The following is a 20,360-nucleotide window of genomic DNA, read 5'->3' on the forward strand; positions in this document are numbered from 1 at the left end:
GATTCTGTATCTCCCTCTTTCTCTGACCCTCCCCACTCATGCTGTCTCTCTCTCTCTCTCTGAAATAAATAAAAAACATTAAAAAATTTTTAAAAAGATTTTAAAAAGGAAAGAAAAGCAGATTTAACTTCCGCTTCTGCATAGCAAATCCTTAAGAGATTATTTTTAGATATGCTAAATCTTGATCAAAAGCAATAAATCCAAGAGTCCAAAAATATAGAAAATAGTTAATCTGTGCAGAAAAATTACACTAAAATGTTTAACTTTTATGGGAAGAGTGATTCACATCCTCAAGGTCCAACCCTCACCACCTCCTTTTTTAATGTTTAGGTTTATTTATTTTTGAGAGAGAGAGAGAGAGAGAGAGAGAGCACATGCAAGCAGGGGACTGGCAGAAAGAGAGAGGTACAGATAATCCAAAGTGGGTTCTGTGCCGGCAGCATAGTTTCATGACCTGAATCAAAGCTGGACCTTTAACCATTTAACTGACTGAGGCACCCAGGCGACCCCCTTCAACTCCATTTAAAAAGGTACTACACTACAAAACTGATAAAATATAAACCATATTCTATTACCACCATATATATCCTAAATAAAAATAAAATTAAGAGGACTGAGACAAAAGGAATTAGTTGGTCATGTAGAATAAAATGCAAACTAAAAGAAATATTAACCTCAATGCTAACTATCCATAATTCAATTTTCAGTTTTTCATAATGAAATATAATTAAGGATTTCAAAATTTGGTATATGAGGTTCATTTCACTAGCAATGAGAAAATCAAACTTTCCCAATGTACTTCATTTGGCTACTGCACTGATAAAACCCAGGAATTAGTCATTTTAAAAGGCCACAGAAAAGATCAACTTGATGTCTCCTCACCCACCTGAATCCTAACTGAACTTCTCACCTCCTTCTGAGTTGATCCATATTTATATCATGTCTCTTAATATGGTTTCCAATCTAACAGTAGTTTATAAACAGCAAAATAGAAGAAGATGATGGATACAAAAAACATTGGCAAAAGTAAACCACATGCATGAATGAATAACCATTGAAAAGATTAAAAATGTCACTGGGTATGTGTGGGTGTGTGTGCATGCTAACACACACATTGTCCTAATGTATTCCAGTAACACAGGAGGCCCAAGACTTCACTGCAGCACAGAACAGTAACTGATGCCCAGAAGGATGGCTTTGAGTTATCAAGCTTAAGGGGTCCCAAGTATATTCCATATAACAAAGCAGGCTACAACTTACTGTTACTGAGTACTTACTAAGTGCCTTATATGTTAAGTGCTCTATATACATTCATTTAATAAAGGTGCCTCCTAAGCACTAATTTCATTGAATCTTTGCATGACCATTCCTGAGATGGGTTTATAATCTCCCATTAACGAAGGGTGAGAGACTAGAAAACCTAGATGAGGTCAGAGAGCTGCTAGATAGTAGACCTGGAATGTGAAACCAGATCTCTGAATTCCAGATGTATGCTTACAATTTCAGAAATGATCAAGGGTTAAGCCTAAATGCAGAAATCTTAGTTTTCTAACGACCATCTCATATGCAATAACAACTCAAGTGAAGTCTTAAGGCATTTAAAAAATGTTAATAAAGGAAAAACTTTTGTCACTTCTATATTATATACATTAGGTATATTAAATGATCTGTTTTTCACCTTCAGATGTTCTGTCCACAGTATATATACAGATAGCAGAATAGGGTGGATTTACTATCCTTCACCTCCTCTTCACTTTCTCTTTGTTTAGCAGTCTGCTCACAGACAGCCTAGCAAGACAGAGACCTTCAATCCAGTCATTATCTATGCCACCAGAAAAAGCCTTTGAAACAAATACAAATGAAAAGCACCCTTGGGAATGTCAGTCACCTGAACTCTTTTCCATCTCTTCTCAGCCCCTTTACTGAGCTACTCTTTCTGGCTCAAATGGTTGACATCTGCCTCAACTTTTTAATATTCTTACTCCTGGGAAACTTGATGTTGTTGCTGATACCTCTCCTTCAGGTATAAATTCTTTTATAATGAACTGTTTCTAATCAAAACTACAAACACTAGATCCAGGTAATGCATTCATTCCTAATGTCTGCTGGCCGCCAATGTTGGCAGTTACAAAGACTACCCACCTGCAACTTTTTCTAGCACCTTTCATGTTAATCCCACATGGAGCCTGCCTGTGGAATATACAATAAGTAGACTGCTTTTTTTTTGTTTCTATCTTTTGCATAGATGAATGAATATAGAAACTCAAGCATGTGTATATGCCAAGAGAGTAATTTTTTTTTTTTAATTTTTTTTTTTAATGTTTTTATTTATTTCTAGGAGAGAGAGAGAGACAGTGTGAGCAGGGGAGGGTCAGAGAGAGAGGGAGTCATAGACTGAAACAGGCTCCAGGCTCCGAGCTGGCAGTCAGCACAGAGCCCGACGCGGGGCCCGAACCCACGAACCGCGAGATCATGACCTAAGCGAAAGTCGGACGCTTAACCGACTAAGCCACCCAGGCGCCCCAGCCAAGAGTGTAATTTTTTAAAGTGCCACACTTCCTCAAGTTTTATAGAAGCAATTCATGACACATCTTTGAGTCACAGAATTCTCAGTAGGTCCACTTGAGTTACGGCAGACCTTGAAATGGGCCTTAACATTATGACAACGAAGTTAATAATGCCCATTTTAATAACAGATTTCAGAGCTTTCCAAAATTTTAATAAAATTAATCTAATTCTGATTAATGTCAATTAGGATATCATGTTTATATGCACAGACATGGAAAATAAATAAGTGTTACAAGAGAAGAGAAATACCAAATAGCTTCCTCCTTATGGCATACACAGTTGCATGAAAATCTACCAAGCTTCTCATTAGCAAATCCATATAGGTCACATAACTTCCCTGTGTCTCTAATAGATTTTTTAATTGATTATTTGCTGCTAAGGGAAACTGCCTTGAGGGTTTTCAAAAGGTTTAGAGCCTTGAGGAGGGACAATAGCAGGTTTTCTCTGATACCACTGTACTGTTAATAGTGTTATTTAACACAATATCAAATTTAACCTAAATATTTAAATTATATCCATGGAAGGATTCACTGTAGTATTATGGTAACTCCAGTCATTATTAGTGAGTAACTACATCATTCAACAAGTATTAATGTAAGTCTGCTCTGCAGCAAGACCAACGTTGGGCATGGGAGTACAAATGTAAAGAATAAAGAGACTTTGCTTTCAGGGGTTCAAGTCCTATGGGGCATGGAGGGAAGTGATTAACTACGGTATACTATGCCAGGTACTATAATAGGAAAGTTCAGGGACGTCTGGGTGGCTCAGTCGGTAAAGTGGCCAGCTTAGCTCAGGTCATGATGTAGTGGTTTTTGAGTTTGAGCCCCGCATTGGGGTCTGTGCTGACAGCTCAGAGCCTGAAGCCTGCTTCAGATTGTGTTTCTTTCTCTCTCTCTGCCCTTCCCTTGCTCATGCTCTGTCTCTCTGTCTCTCAAAAATAAATAAACATTTAAAAAAATTAAAATAGGAAAGTTCAGTTCACTAGGGCTTCAGAGTGGATAAATCAGAAACACAGGAGGACGAGAATGGGACACCTAAGCTGAAAGCTAAATAAGGAATAATAGCTTGATGAAGAAAGGAATACAAGTGGTTTGGATATGAGACAAATGCATGCAGAGTCAAAGATGAGCAAGAACCTGGTGAGTTCAGAACCCGGTGAGTTCAGGTACAGAAAGGGTCTCAGTATGCCTGGAACCAGAGAAGCACTTACTCTTGAAGCTAATAAAGCTTCAGCTTCAAGCCCCCTCCCCTGCATGAACCCTTTCCAAGGCCCTGAAAGGAACCTAGCAATGAGTTCAAATGTTTACATGCATATGGGAAAGAGTTAACCTAGCAGGCCTGAGAATGCTGTCCTTGGAAAGGTCTGTTGTCCATGGATGGTCTCTGGGATCTTAGATTTCAGGCGGTTCCCACCATTCCAGAAATGAGAAGAGTGGTTCACTGCACCTAAACTATTGGTTACAAATAGCGTGGTTTATGCTGAACACTTGTTTCCCTTCTGGGAGTTGGTAGTTTTGGTACATGCTAGACAGAGGGTGTCTACATGACCAGCTCCAATAAAAAATCTCGGCAGTGAGTCTCTGATGAGTTTTTCTGGTGGGCAACATTTCAGACTCGTCACAAGCCATTGCATAAAGAATTAAGGATGTCTTGCATGACTCCACTGGGAGAGGACTCTTGCAGATTTGTACCTGGTTTTCTCTGGACTCTGCCCAATGAACTTTTTTCCCTTGCTGATTTTATCTTGTATCCTTTCACAGTAATAAATCATAGCCATAAAGCTGTTAAGTACAATTAAATTCTGAGCCCATTGAGTCCTCCTATCATATCACCAAACCTGGGAGATCTTGGAGACACCCAACACATTATGCTTTATAAAGTGTTCACAGGTAAGAAATGTTTGTCTTCCTTTCCTTAAAGAGGGTTCCACAATTGTCTAGTCTTTTAGACCCACAAAATCTGGATCCTTCTTTGGCAGAGTGGGGGCCATTGGTTCTAGTGGGATGTGTAATCAGGCATTAGAGAGAGACACTGCAGAATAGCCTCTGAAAAGATCAAAACATATGGCAGAGTGAAAAAAAAACACATATGGTAGAGAGATACAAATATCACTTTTATCTAGAAATATGCCTCACATGATTTTGGACATAAGTTAGAATAAGTAACTGTTGCTATTACCTTAAAAACAATACAATACCTCCTGTAGGAAAACAGCTGAGAAAGGAAAAGGCAGGAAAAGAGGAAAAGACATGAGGTCTTTTCTGGGCTCTTTAGGTTGTGGCCAAACTTGTATATGGAAGTTGGTTCATAAAGTCTTAGATGTTGTTAGATATTTATGAATCACTTTAAATACACTTGGGTAAAATAGTCACAGAGCCTTAGTCATAAGTCTTTTGGTATAAGTCTTTGTCCTAGCGCAGGGGACGGTGTAATGTGCCAGGCCAGCCTCTCTTCAGGCTGAAACACTCATTCTCCCAGCGGCTGCTTGGCAGTGTTGGCTGCTGAGACCTAGGGTCTGAGTCCCTCTTAGAACTGCCTGGTCTATAGGAGCTGCTTTTGCCAAGGTTACAAATCCTTTCTGGATGCCTTCTGCATCCAGTGACTGGCCAAGATGGGAGTGAACAAATCCAGCTTCCTTGTCTCAATTTGGGGAAAATCAAGTCCAATTTATCCCTCTGCTCAATGCTGCTTTCCTCTCTTCCTCACTAGTGTTGTTTCCAAGAGGACTAATCAATCTACCTGCAAGGAAATCTCTATTTCAGAGTTTATTTCCTGGGGAAAATGATATAACACAGCCAGTACAAATGGACTAAAAAGAATGTAGACAGTGTCCCAGTCTTTAATGAAATGTTTTAAATGGGAATTGAGGTAGAACAAGAATATTTGTTCCATGAGACCAGGAATCAATGAAAAAAATGAATGAATAAGAAACAAGATAGATTATGGGAGTGTGACAACAGAAGTATACAGGGCAAAGGATGAAGAAATATGCTTGGTTTGGTGAGTAAGAAGATGCTTCATAGAGAAGGTAGATTTTCAGATATTCTTTGAAAATTTAGAAATTATTAGCATTTTCAGAAAGTGAGTCTTTGCCATCCAGGCAGGAAAGGCAGTGGGGACAAAGTGAGCAATGTAATGATCTGGTGTACAGTGGGACGAGGGAGGGAAGGAATGGTGTAGATGGCTGGAAAGGAAGGTAACGGCAAAATTGTGGAGCCCCATGAATGCCACAGGAAAATGAAATTTCTGATAGGCACTAGGAGTCATTTGTTGCTGTTTGATAATAGGTGGGATTTATTCAGATTGGGCTTAGAAGAATGGACAAAGCTGGAAACCAAACCTGAACAGTATGCCTCTAGAGCCTTCTCTAGTTCTAATCCACTCCAGCACTGCCACTCAGGATAGGACGCCAAGAGCTAAATGCCAAGGATTCTTAGTACAGCTACCAGCAGGCTCGAGTGAGACAAATTTACACTGGTGAGTGATGTTTCTATCAAAGCACACTGAGATCCAGAACAAATAAACATATTTAAGTTTGAGGAGTAAAAACAAGTTCAAGGAGCTTAGGCAGTTGGAAGTCAATTCTGTATATTCAGGATTATATACAGCATCTGGCTCATGGTCAGAGGCTGAGTATAGCCTTGATAGAAATGATAGGTTAGGAGAATTAGAAAGGGATGAAGGTCTGGAAGTCATTCTCTGGACAAAAACAGATTCATTAGTCATCTAAAATGTGTATACAATCAGTAGAACAAAAGCTCATAAGTGTCTTAGCTGAAGGCAGGCAGTGAGCAGTGTGGCTGCTGCAGGTGGGAAGATATAAATAAGATGTAGGCTTTTAACCTCAAAAAAAAAAAAAAAGTCACATCCTGACAGTGGTGTGGCTGAAGGGAAAATATAAGCATATACTAATTTGTTAGGTTAAAATAATAAGTCGATGGTTTCTCTTTTTCCTAATCCAGGACTTAAAGCATGCTGTATGGGGGAATTGACAAGTATGTAGAAAATGTCATAAGCGGCAGACACAACTATGACTAGTTACTCCTTTACCCCTTCAGTTTCACAAGAGACCATCTGGAATTTAGTGTGAGTGCCAGAAGGGGAAGAATGCCTCCTGGCTGGCCACAGAGCTACCACAGCCATCAGTGATGCTCTTGGTTGAGGCAGGTGGCACCTGCTAGCAGGACTCCGAGTAAAATTAGCAACATTAGCTCTAAGTATGCTCTCATCCATTTACCCACACTTGAGCCTTATCTCCACAGGGAAGCTGAGACTGTGCAAGCCACAGACCCAGTCTGGATGTGCTGCAGATCATCTGTCTAATTAGACACCAGGAGCTTCTTCTGTGCTAGAGGTGGTCTCTCCTGCCACCCCCGTCATGTTCCTCTGGAGCACACAATTGAAAATGCACACCCAGTAATAAAAACAGAAAGGGGTTGCTTTTCTGAATGACTTGAATCCAAATTAATTTTGCATATCCTTGATTGGAGTGACCACAGCGGCCAGACTGACTGGCCAGCTGTTCCAAGTGGATGACTCGTGTAACTGAGGCAGCCGGTATCACAGCCTCTCACTTAGAATTCCTCTAAAATTCAGGATTTTTTAGTTGACAATTCAGAGGAAGCTATGTTCACATGTGAAAATTTTGCTAGGCCATTGCTCTGTGGGATTGAGCTGACTGTGAATTTCTAATGGAAAATGTTAAAAAAAAAAAAAAGTAATAAAATTTAATAGAACCTGAGCACTAAAGGTGAGATTCCATATGCAGTAGAATAGAGACAGATGATGTGGTGGTCAACTGTGTTTGCGGAATGGTTAGTCAGAATTTGTGAAACGTAAAAAAGCAGATAACCAAGCAGGTTTTCCAAACGCAGTGCTCCCTGGATAAATAATAGAATTTTAAAAGAAAACAAGAGAGGAAAAAAGCTGTGATCTCTGTTGACAGGAGCTAAAATCATTTTGAGGTGGGCTTACTGCAACAACAAAGCATGACTAACCTATCAGCTCTACCCTGTGGTAATCGAAGTTTTGTCACAACACCAGGCCCATGGGACCAGATGACATGGTCGCCCACCCTCCACTCAGCTCTCAGAAGTTCCCTTCTCAGGAAAGTCTTCCTCATTTCAACCGAACTCCCAATATCAGCCATGTCACCACTTGGAAAACAATAATTGAATTATGTTGATCCTTCTCCAAAAGATTTCTAATTAAGTTATTCTTCCAAGCAAGTTCAAAGGCTCAACAGGCAAGAAAATATTCTTTTGCAGGCTGAAAGGTATTCTTTAATGTGTCCACATCCACCAAATACTAACTGGTCTGCTAGCCACAACTAAGCTCAACCACAGCTCCTCCAAAAATGAGCAAAGATGTAATGAGCAAACACTTGAAGTATATCCTGAAATGTGCAATACAATCACTAATATGATGAAAAGAATCATCTTTTACTAAAGCTCACTGAGTAATGTTTAAATCACTGGCAGGGATAGAGCTGGCCAAATTATTTTAGGTTTCACTGACATACAACATGCCACATATTATCTCAAACCCAAGCTACCAAAAGTCGGGAAAAGAGACTCACACTTACTAAATACCTACTACTTATCTTGTATATTATATCATCTTCTCTAACTTGAATGCTTCTAAAGAAACTGCTTTTCTAGTTTCTCATTCATTTTGCTCTAGTACAATTATTATTAGCACTGTGTTTAAGAGGTCAGATGGTAGAACCAGATCACTTAGGTTTGTATCCTTAATCTTCCACTTACTAACTACATGACCTTGAATAAGTCACTAAGACTCCATTTGCCTCAGTTTTCACACATGTAAATTGAATACGATAATGCCTATTTCATAAAGTTATATTATGGACTACACACATGCAGTCCATGTAAATATTTTAGAAAAATAGTGTGTGCCACACACTACTGTTCTCTTTATATGTCCATTTCCCCAACCTCATTTTGTTCCGTCCTGATTGTTACCCTGGCCACAAAATGTTATATGCCTGCCACAAAAATAGGTGCCCAATAAGTACTTGGAGAAGTGGATGCATTTTATTCACACATTAGCTTTGTGATATCATCATCATTATGTTTGGATTATAACTGAGGAATGTGTATCTTCAAGAAAAGTATATATGGAAAACAGCATCGAGGATTCTCAAAAAATAAATAGAACTACCATGTGATCCAATCATTCCACTTCTGGGTATATATCTGAAGGAAACAAAATCACTCTCTCAAAGAGATAGCTGTGCCCCCATGTTCACTGTAGTATTATTTACAGTATCTAAGCCACAGAAACAACCCTGACTGTCTACTGGCAAATGAATAGATAAAGAAAACATGTTGCATAGATCTACAATAGACTAGGACTCAGCCACAACAAAGAAGGAAATTCTGCCATTTGCAAGAGCATAGATGGGACTTGAGGACATTATGCATTATGCCAAGTGAAATAAGTCAAAGAAAAAGTACTTATGAACTCACGTATATGTGGAATCTTAAAACATAAAAATAAAAACTCCTAGAAATAGAATAGATTGGTGGTTGCCAGAAGCAGGAGATGGTGAGTAGGGAAAAGGAGGAAAGGTAGTCAAAAGATACAGACTTCCAGTTAGAAGATACATAAGTTCTGGACATGCAATATAGAGCATAGAGAGTATAGCTATATACTGCACTGTATATCTAAAGGTTAATAAGCAACCTGAAAGTTCTCATCACAAGAAAAATATTGTAACTACAGGAGGTCATGGATCTTAACCAGTTGTGATGATCATTTCACAATTTATACTAAGTAAAATTATGTCGTATACCTGAAACTAACATAAAGATATATATTTTAAAACGACATAAAGCTAATTAGTAGAAAGGAGATTTTATATCAAGAGTCCATGTTTCCCCTAGTGTACCACACAGACAAATTGAGAATGACACTAAAGCCTTGCTTTAAAAAATACCCAACTGTTTGAAAGCTTCACTTGGAAAAATGTCCAACAAATACAGTTCAGTGCAAAGAATTTTTATGTTGCTTCATTTTAGATATTCTTATTACAATTAGGTAATTAGACATCTCTTCCTTAGATTTCTATTTCTAGCATTTGTTCTATTGCTATAATGAGTCCATCCAAGTGAAGTACAGTGAGAATCAGGGTTTCACATAATAGACTGTGGTCAAAAAAAAAAAAAAAAAGGAAAGGCTGTCCAGTGAAAAGGAAGGGCAGGAACAAAAGGAGACAAATATAGACAGACTTAGGAGAATGGTCTTCACAAAGTGGCAAGATATCATGCTACCCACAACAGTGTTTTCCTTAGAGAGTGCTGAGCATGAGAAAGATATGTGATTCAAAAATATTATCCATGCTGGGTCTGTTCTAGGAAGAATGCCCAGCTGTCACACTAAAGTCCAACCTGCTCTGTCGGTCTGCCTCAGACTCCAGAGAGAACTTGGAAGAGGCTGAAAGGAGCTGAGTAGCTGACAAGAAAACAGATTAAAAATACAGGGAGAAACCTGCCATGCGATCCTAATGGAGAAGGCCCATTACAAGATGCCTCTGTCACATTTCACACATCAGTTGAAGAAAGGATATGCTCTTCTGGCCTGAGAAAGCTGGCTGAGAGTGACAAATAAAGGGCATATTGCATTTAAGGTTTCTCAAGCTGGGAGTTTGAATATTTGCAGCTTTTACACAGACAAAAATGCAGCACAGCTGAAATACACTTTCATGTTGCACCCATGTGTTTTGAGATAGGATCCTTACAATATGCTCTGCACTCAAAGGATTATATGCTTTCCTGCTTATTAAAGTGGCTTCAGAAGCAAAAGGAAACCCATTCTAAATAACAAGCTTTTTTATATATAAACACATATGGCTAAATCATATGTTATAATTTTATTTTTACAATTAAGCCCTGCTGCTTCCAGTTCTTAAAATTATAATGGTCTTAGGGCCTGTTATTGCTGAGAGGTCATTAACATACTATTTGTAAGAACTCAGTTCTAATTCTCATGTGCACATGCATCTATGAGCTATGAATCACGATCCATAATTCTTTTCTAATAAATCTATAGCTTCTGCTGGAAGTGCACTCTAGGTAAGTACACTTTACTGTTCTGCCGAAGCAATTAATTAGCTAAAGCTGTGCATATCCTGCCAGTGCAATGAGGAGCCACAGCCAAACAAGGAGGGGGATGTGGCAAGAGCAGAGGAGAGCAAAAGACTGCCACGTTAATAACACAGCTCAGGAAACAGAAAGATAAAATGTACTTATGTGCAGGCCTCAAATATACCTATAATTCAGAAAAATGGCATTCTAGTAAAGCGAGAGGGACAGAGTAAGTCACGCCCTTATGCACAGTTTTTAATGGGACAAATCATACTCCTGGGTACTGTGACCTGGAGAAGGCAGTCAAGAAGCTGAGATGATGCAGGGTGCTAACTGTACAAAGCTAAGTCATATATAACTTGAGTTAAGTTCTTCCTCACTTCTACACGGGATTCCTCTGGTCAAGATATTTGCCCATATTCTCACATATGCTCAGGAAGTTGTGTAAACGCTGTTACATGTATGCAGATGTGTGCTTAGATATACTACAGATAACACACATACATACACCTATGCACACTCACCTTATTCATGGGAACTATGAAAGCTTTTTGAGATATACACTTGGTGAACTTAAAAGTGTGAGGTAGGTGTGCCTGGGTGGCTCAGTCAGTTAAGTGGCTCAGGTCATGATCTCACAGTTCATGAGATAGAGCTCCACATCGGGCTCTGTGCTGACAGTGCAGAGACTGCTTGGGATATCCTCTCCTCCCTCTCTCTCTGCCCCTCCTCCACTCACACACTCTCTCTCTCTTTCAAAAATAAATAAACTTTAAAAAAAGGAACGTAAAAGCATGAATTTCAAATTAACAAATATGCAACTGTACATAACATGACACTTGAGTTAGAAGAGAAATTATATATATGTGTGTATATATATGTGTATATATACAGTGGATATATATATGTACACATATGTGTGTGTGTATATATATATATACAGTGGGGGAAAAGAGCTCAACAATTAGTAGGCCAGGGTAAGAGGGAGCAGGTGCACATGCATGTTGTATGTGGGAAAGCAGCTAGTGAACTCAGGAGTTCTCAGTTTCTGAATGTCTTGTGTTTGTTTGTGTTATGTTCATCTGAAAGGAATGAGAATGAGAGATGAAGAAAAGAAAAAGCAGGTGGGGTAAAAGATTAGGGTGTTAGGGGCATCTGGGTGACTCAGTCCCAGTTCAGTGGTGGACTTGGGCTCAGGTCATGATCTTGCCATTCCTGAGTTCGAGCCTTATGTCAGGCTTTGTGCTGACAGTTCAGATCCTGGAGCCTCTTTCAGATTCTGTGTCTCCCTCTTTCTGTCCCTCCCCTATTCACATTCTGTCTCCATCTCTCTCTCTCTCTCAAAAATAAATAAATAATAAAAAATTATTTTAAAAGACTAGGAAGTTAAAGGAAATACTGTAAAGATCTTTTATAAAAACAATGAAAGACTGTACTTTGTGCAAGATTGTGAAAAGAAGTGGTTAAAATAGAAATTAAGAACACATAAGTTTGTATTTTCATGGTTAGCTTTCCAAAACTGGCTCACTTCTCTGTCCATTGAAAAGCACAATTAATTCAAGACCAGGGCTACCAAGTGTTGAAGATATGGACAAAACTTCAGAGCAATGTCTAGAGATAGCTAATTGGTCAAAAGCAGGCAGATAAGTGGATATGAACAACCAAAGTTACAGGTGCAACAGCATAAACACCAGCCTATGCAGCCAGAGAGAAAAAGAGAGAGAATAGGATAAACCAGGTAAAAGAAAGTGCTTCTACATAGGATGTTAATACAAGAACCTGTCTTAAAATCCTAGTGACTAATATTTAAAACAGTAAGATTAACAGCAAACACTTATTTAGTGTTTACTAGATGAGTGGCAAGCATTTCTAAGCACTCAAATACAGTACCCCATTAAATTTTACCCTCACAATAACCTTGGAAAGCAGGTATCATTTTTGTCATTTCATGGGTGAGGAAAATGAAGCATAGAAAGGTTATGTGTTATGCTGAAGGTTCACATGTATTTCTTCCGGATCGGGGATTTGAATCCAGGCAGTCTGGCTCTGTGCTATGCTGCCTACAGAAACAGCAGTGGTTGAGCACTTACTATGCACTAGAACCAGCTCTGAACCATGTAATCACAATTTCATATTTTCTTGCAGTTCCATGAGAAAGATACATCCTTACGTGCAAATCAAAAACTGAGGCTTAAAACCCACCAATGTAATACATCTTTCGACTGCCAGAAATTAGACTGAAACCAAGGTCTGTGAAATGCCCAGGGACCACCAGGGGACAGATGTCCCCAGCCTTTCCATGATCTCCATCATCATCCTTCCTCTGCAGTTTGACTCAGACTACTGACATCTTCTTGATCTCATTTAAAGTAATTGCCCCACACTGGACTTCCAGACCATTCCTACTAATCTGTCACCCTAACCACATACATACTGAGATTCATGTATCTGAAGACTCATGAAATACGGTATACATATACTTCACTAAATCACATGTGGTTACGTTCTACACATTTCTCCCAGGGCCTCTGCCACTTATTGATGTTTACTTATACCTAAGGTATTTGCATCTAAATTGACATTCTTAGTTTGCCCAGATGTCAAATGTCACCTCCTAGAAATAACTTAAGAGTAATTTCTTAAAATGTAGAGGATACTTTCACATCCTTCAGTTTATTGATGCTCAGGGAAGTAGATTTAGAGATTTCACTTTCTAGTTTTCACTAACCTCACTTTCAAATGGCCTAAAATACTTCTGCAAAAAAAGCCCTGCAGATGAAAAGTAATATAAATAAAGTTGTTGAAATACAGAGCTAGGATGAATTCCTTGTCTGCCAGAATATAGGGTAAGAATTACTGATATCTAATCATATCTGATAAGACTCTTATGAAATATATTTTAATTTTTAGCAAAAACAAATATTTTGTAACATTTGCAAATAAGAAATCATTTAAAATATTATTTCACATGTAAAATTATAAACAGATTATATATGAAATATATATGTTGATTTGTTTATAAGTACATGTTAGTACTTATAAATAACTCTACATATATTTGTGTGTGCTAAGTATTTTTATTACCAAGGATGAGAGATCAAAAAAGTTTATAATATTCTATTCCATTTCAGAATTTACATTTAGTTATGTTAGTTTATCTTATTTTTAAGAGCAATTATATATAAAATAAATACATGAACTAAGATAGATTTCCTTTACAAAGAAAAATAGTGGTCTAAAAGAAAAAAAAAGTGAACTTGATACATGGTTTTGAATTTTTGTCTCAATTCTCTCTGTAATTTAGCTAAAAATAACGCTAATAAAAGCCCACCATTCATTGATAGCTATGATTACACTTGACACTGGCTAGTCCTTCACATATATTAATTTTGTTCCTCACAACAATCCCATGAGATAAAAAATCTAGGAGGAAAAAAAGAACTGGAAAAAAATTGATGTCACTAATCAAATAAGTGATAGTTAAATAACAAAAAGCTATTGTTTTGCTCATTACCTTTTCAAAAAAAACTGTGATATATTTTGTCGAATATTAAGGAAGACATAGAAACTAGTATTCTTATTGCCACTTATTAACTGCATCCTTAAACAAGTTAATTAACATCTCTGGGGTACAATTTCTTGAAATTCAATTCTTCAATTTCTTTTTGTATAATGAGAATAATATAATACAATATATCTTAAGGACTGGTGAGAAATATGCTATTTCATGTAAAAGTTTATTCACAAGAATGTCCAACTCATAAGAACCAATGTGTAAAATCTCCAATGTTGGTGATGACAAAAATTCTTTTGGAATATAAATTGAAATTATGTATAAAAAGCAATTATAATAATCCATTCCCGGGATTCACTCTATCCTAAGGAAACTATACAGTATTCTGCATAAATACACATATATGCAAAGACACAAAGCTATGCATTGTCACAATATTTACAATAACATTAAAGAAGGAAATGGCCTATGCTAGAAACATTATATAATCATATTTGTATTACCTTCCTTAGAAAGATATGTTAAATAAAACTAATAGTGATATTGATCTTAAAGACTACATAAAATATGGAAAACAATTTAGGCCATAATCTTAGATGAAAAACAATAGCAAATTTCACAGGCATATTTATGCTTTTATTTATATTTATGTATCACTATAACAGACAGAGCTACTTTAGGGAACAGATTGGAAAGAACTGTTTTAAAATTATGTTGGAGGGCACCTGTGTGGCTCAGTTAAGTGTTCGACTCTTGATTTTGGCTCAGGTCATGATCTCACGGTTCATGAGACAGAGTCTCACGTAAGGCTCTGCACAGCACAGAGACTGCTTGGGATTCTCTCTCTGTCTCTTTCTGCCCCTACCCTGCCTGCACACTCTCTCTTTCCCTTTCTTTCTCTCTCAAAATAAATAAAGTTTAGAAAATAAAAATAAATAAAATTATTTTGGTTTTATTTGATTGGTAGGATGATAAATGTGATTGTTTTCCATTGCCAAAAGGGTTTCAGTTCCTGCTGTGTTTACGTTAAAACACAAAGTGGTACTTTGTATTATTTTCTCTACCCTCTTGTCTCTAGGCTCACTGCATTGAGCTTAAGTCTGATAAACCAATGAAGAATTTTTTTTTTGCTTTTTAAAATTTATTTTTGAGAGACAGAGAGACAGTGAGAGCAGGGGAGGGTCAGAGAGAGAGGGAGACAAAGAATCTGAAGCAGGCTCCAGGCTCTGAGCTAGCTGTCAGCCCAGAGCCCGATGCGGGGCTCGAACCCATGAACCGTGAGATCATGACCTGAGCCGAAGCTGGACACTCACCCAACTGAGCCATCCAGGCGCCCCAAGAATTTTTTTAAGGGCTGCGATTAACTACAGACATCATTTTAAATTTGTTCTTCACTGAATGAGTAGTATTATTTGTAAAAGATCTGAAAATAATCTTTGACGATGTGTGTTTATGGACCCACTTCTGAGGTTTTTATAACCGATCTCTTCTTTGGCAATAGCTCTTATTTTCTAAGGCTGCTAAGTAATGAAGCAATATAAATAATTTGTTTGGGGATAGTGCATCTTCCAATATTTAAATCATCTTTAAAAAGAAAAAAAAGCATCACAACACGAAAGAATCCAAAGAGTAGGAAGTGAAGGAATATTTGAACGGTTCTCCATTTACTTTCTTTGAATACCAGGCCTGTTTGCCTTTTCATAAGATACTAATAGTGTGAAGATTTTCGTTATTTAAATTACATCTCAGCTAATGTAATCTCCACTACAGAATCACATACATTATGTAACTTTTGACAAAAAGAAGAGAAAGATTTAAGACTTTAGGAGAAAATGTTGAAAAAATGCCGTTTCTACGTTCCCCATAAAATAGCTACAAAGGTTTATGGTAAAGATTATATAATAACATTTTAAGCTGTTTAGTAACAGTTGATTAGAAACACCTATGTCAGTACTATTGTAAATACTTCCCCCTCATCTTGAGCATAAAAATGGTGTTGGGTTTCTACTTGTCTACAAGATTCATGTTTACTCAAACTTGTTTCTTCAATACCCCAAATATACAGCAATCAGAAAAGTATTTGTAGCAATTTCCTTAACACTGTATTATTTACTATCTCTCAAAGGTTGGAACACTTTAATCAAATCACATGAACTTTTATCTTCAAACATGTTATATATGCTGAAAGCTTTCTCTAAAACTGCATGTACTTACAATAAAAAGGCATATTTTCATTAATCATTACAGCAATGCCCTTTTTTTTCAACCAAGATTTTCTCATATTGTGTTATTTTTCCATTGCTGGATGACATTTTGTTTTTAGTGGATGAATATTTTCATGCCAAAGCATTTGATAACATCCCAGAGAGAACCTTGTGCTGCATATTTTCTAATTCTTCTATTGTTAAGTTTAATGTTTTTTAAAGCTCTGCTTTGAAGAGTTTTATAATGAAACTATGAAGATGAAATTTTAGTTTTTACACAGTCTACTAAACTTTACCGGATGAGTAAGTAAGCAAAGAAGTAAGGGTGAAAGTCATTCTTTTCATGCAATGAGTATCAACTCCCTACTGTTCTAGGCACTAGAATGATTAGCAAATAATATTTTAAATAAGGCAGACATACTTCTTCTGATGTAACTCACAGTCCACTCAATGATGTCCAAAGTTCTGAAGTTAGGTGTACTGCTAAATGTGTAGAAAAAGAACCACAGGTGATCTTCTTGCCTTGGCTAGAGTTGGAGACTATACTGTTCCAACCTGCCTTTCTTTCCACTTTTCCTCTTTTCTATGTAGCTTCAATTTGGGAAGAAGGAGGGCAGAGTAGCACAGCGCTAAAGCAGGTCATGGAGAGGACATGACTGCTGATTGATGTGTGAGCTGGAACCAGGCAATGGGAGGCTCCTCACTCTCTCCTGTCCTTGGAATGCACACTGTGCACACCACTCCCACACTAGGTGCTATTTCTAGGACATGGCCTTGAGAGTAATAAGAGCAATATGTTGTTGAGACCATCTGGAGGGTGTATGTGACTAAAGCCAGTTAAGGCCTCTATACAAACCTGTAAGATTTGGGAGGGCAAATGCAGAAATCTACTCATCTTATGGCTCTAGAACAAGCCACATATGTGAGTTCTCTTTTTTTATCAATCCTGCCACCTATCAACCTGGAATGACTGGCCCCCTTTTCAGGTCTCTCCTTGCCCTGTATGTATGTGGGCCATTTTCAAACCAACAAACAGGAGACACTTTTTCCCCCTCTTTTCTGAGGCTCCACAGTTGATTGCTGACAACGGCTTAGAGGCTCATATGCTGTAAGGCTGGCTTCCATGAGCTCCAACAGAACAAACAGATCACCAGCTTCACAAGAATGACTGGCACAAAGGCTAAGGGTAGCAAGGGCAAAAGAGGTTTCTGAAAACCAAATGATTTTAGTTTCTTCAGCTATTATGTTTTTTCTGATGTCTACTCCATTACTCAGAGAATAACAGAGTCAACTGTACTCTTCAATCACACATATTCTTGGAGCACTGCCCCTGTCTGCTCCAGTGTTGTGCTGGATACAAAGAAATACAACTGAAAAGTTACAGCCTCTGCCTACAAGTTGTTTAAGTCCTAACCTTAGAAACTCTCACAGACCAAAAAAAAAAAGAAACCAATGCAGCATAAACTCAAAGGAAGTTACTCATTTTGCAATGTGCCCTGCTCCTTTTTATTCTATGAGGGATATGAGAAATGAATAAATAAGGTCTGGCTCTGGAAGTGCCTCATATGACAAAAAAGGAAGCCCAAGATCTGTACATAAATAAGCTTCGGTAACACAAGCAAAATATGAAAATGGCAGGAACAAACCAACTGAAGACATATTCCGCCCATTTATTCCAGAGACATATACTAAAACTTGTGTAAATGCCAAACTACGCATCTTGAGCCGAAGGCCTATTGGAAGAGCAGGATGAGGAGAGCAGGGAGTGGGACCACTCACATGCTCACCACAAGAGCTACAATGAGGCGACAGAGTCAGGAGGATGCATTCACACAGACGGGGGACCCGTTCTGTGCCAGGACTGTGGTGGACCCTGGCGCTATCCACAAAGGCCACACCACCACCATGGAGTTTAGGCTTAACTCTTCTGACAGTAGTGGTTCTAAGGAGTGAATAAAATGGAATAAGGAATGGAAGATCGTGCCGGTTAAAACAGGATGACGGCTAGACTTGCAAGTCTGAGATACAACATTCCAGGCAGAGAGCCTTGCAAAGGCCCTAAGATAGTGACTAGCTTACTAGGTTACTGGAGCAGAAGAGTCAGCGTGAACACAGCACAGTGAGTAAAGAGGAAAGCTGTAGGAGAAGGCGTCCAAGAGGTGGGCTTGGGACCAGATTACATAAGGCCTTTTACAGAAGGGCTTTAGGAATTGTCGGTGGGTTTAATAAAAGAGAAACGAAGACTTACATTTAAATCACCCAAGTTGCAATCATTTCCATAAAATTCTACTTCTTTTCATCAGTTTTTTCCCACCAAATATGATACAATTCTAATATCTTTATTTCTTATTATACATAAGAAATATATTGAACATGACTATACTTACTGGCTTGCTTAGGATATTCTGTTCATGCCACTTGTTCCCACTTACAATTCATAGTATCCTCATTCATTCTCAAATGCACCCTGGTTTAGACCAGAGGGGGTCCAACTTTTTATGTCAAAGGTCAGAGAGAAAAGATTTTAGGCTTCGTAGGCCAAATGGTCAGGGCACTCTACCACCATAGCACAAAAGCAGCCACAAACAATATGTAAACTAATGTGTAGCTGTGTTCCAATAAAAGTTATTAACACTGAAAATGGATTTCACATAATTTCAGTGTGTCACAAAATATTCTTTTTGATTTTTCCCAGTCATTTAAATAAATACACAAAAACCATGCCTAGCTCACTGGCTAATACAGGTAGCTAAATATAGGTAGCTGGATGATCTCCTTTTTAGATGACAAATTAGATGGTGACCCTTATAGCAACTAGCTTTCCTTGAGGGCTTACTAAGTACCAGGTCATCCATGAGGTGCATACTACTATTATATGTGTTTTTCAATATAGAAACAGAGGCGCATTTAAGCAACACTCCCAAGATCTCCATGAGAAGAATTGGCAGAAAGCCTGTGTGTGGAGCCCCATTCTTAACCACAGTGCTGAATAATATCCTAGCACATTCTCATTCTCCCTCTCTCATGGCATTCTCCCTTCTTATCTTCCATTTATGGCATATTTTTAGTCTCCTTTTCTTTTCTCATTACCCTTGCTAGCTTTCTTTCTCATGCCCTCCTTTCCCATGCTCTGTCAAAATTATAATTATAAGCAAGTTATATGCCTAGGAGCAGAGATAAACCAATCAAAAGTAAGATTACACATAATAACGAACCAATCCTTTCAATCTCTATAATCACTAAATATTTCTAGTTTTCTTTAAAATTTTTACACAATTATTCCCTTCATATTCTTCAAATGAAACCTGTTTTCCCCCTTAGCATCAGCTTTCTAGGTAGAGATATACTTTTTATCTAATTTCACTGTATTTCTCTGTCAACAATCAGTATAGTAACAGCTATATCTATATCTATATAGATAGCTATATCTATATCTATATCTATATCTATAACAAAGTGGTCGCAAGTTAAATAAGATTTAAATAAGTTACTCCTCATTCTTAAATCTATGATGCTCTATAGTCCTAGTGCATTAAACTAGGAATTTTACCACCTTATTGATGATCTGAGGTTCTATATTGCAAAGAACTCTCTTTAGAGATGAATTCTTGGAACACAGGTTGTTTTTAAATTGGAGGCTTTTAGTATATTTCTGCCACTATCCTTCATAGTTTTAAAACATTTGAAAAGTGTTTATTTAATGTGGCTATATTGATAGTACAGATAGATAAAAAGTGGAGGGTACTTAACTCCAGGACCACTCCCATTGTTGAAGCTTCTTGCCAGCAACAAGGCAGCAGTAAAGTTCAAGCAGTTTATAAATGTCAGCAGAATCCTATGAACGAATACTGCCTGAGTCGTGTATGTGTGTGTGTGTGTGTGTGTGTGTGTGTGTGAGTGTGTGTGTGTCTTATATTTGGAAAAACATACTTTTTAAGGGAGGAGGAAAAAGATGCAATTTGATTGCTG

At 37.8% G+C, this 20,360-nt stretch overlaps 1 protein-coding gene across 2 annotated transcripts in view; it reads right to left on the reverse strand.

Moving 5' to 3' along the window:
* Window positions 1-20,360, reverse strand: part of NKAIN2 (sodium/potassium transporting ATPase interacting 2) — a 981,342-nt gene that overhangs the window by 702,392 nt on the left and 258,590 nt on the right. The window lies entirely within an intron of this gene.

Source organism: Hyaena hyaena, unplaced genomic scaffold (assembly GCF_003009895.1).
Source record: "Hyaena hyaena isolate Hyena2069 unplaced genomic scaffold, ASM300989v1 scaffold_561, whole genome shotgun sequence".
Taxonomy (NCBI): Eukaryota; Metazoa; Chordata; class Mammalia; order Carnivora; family Hyaenidae; genus Hyaena; species Hyaena hyaena.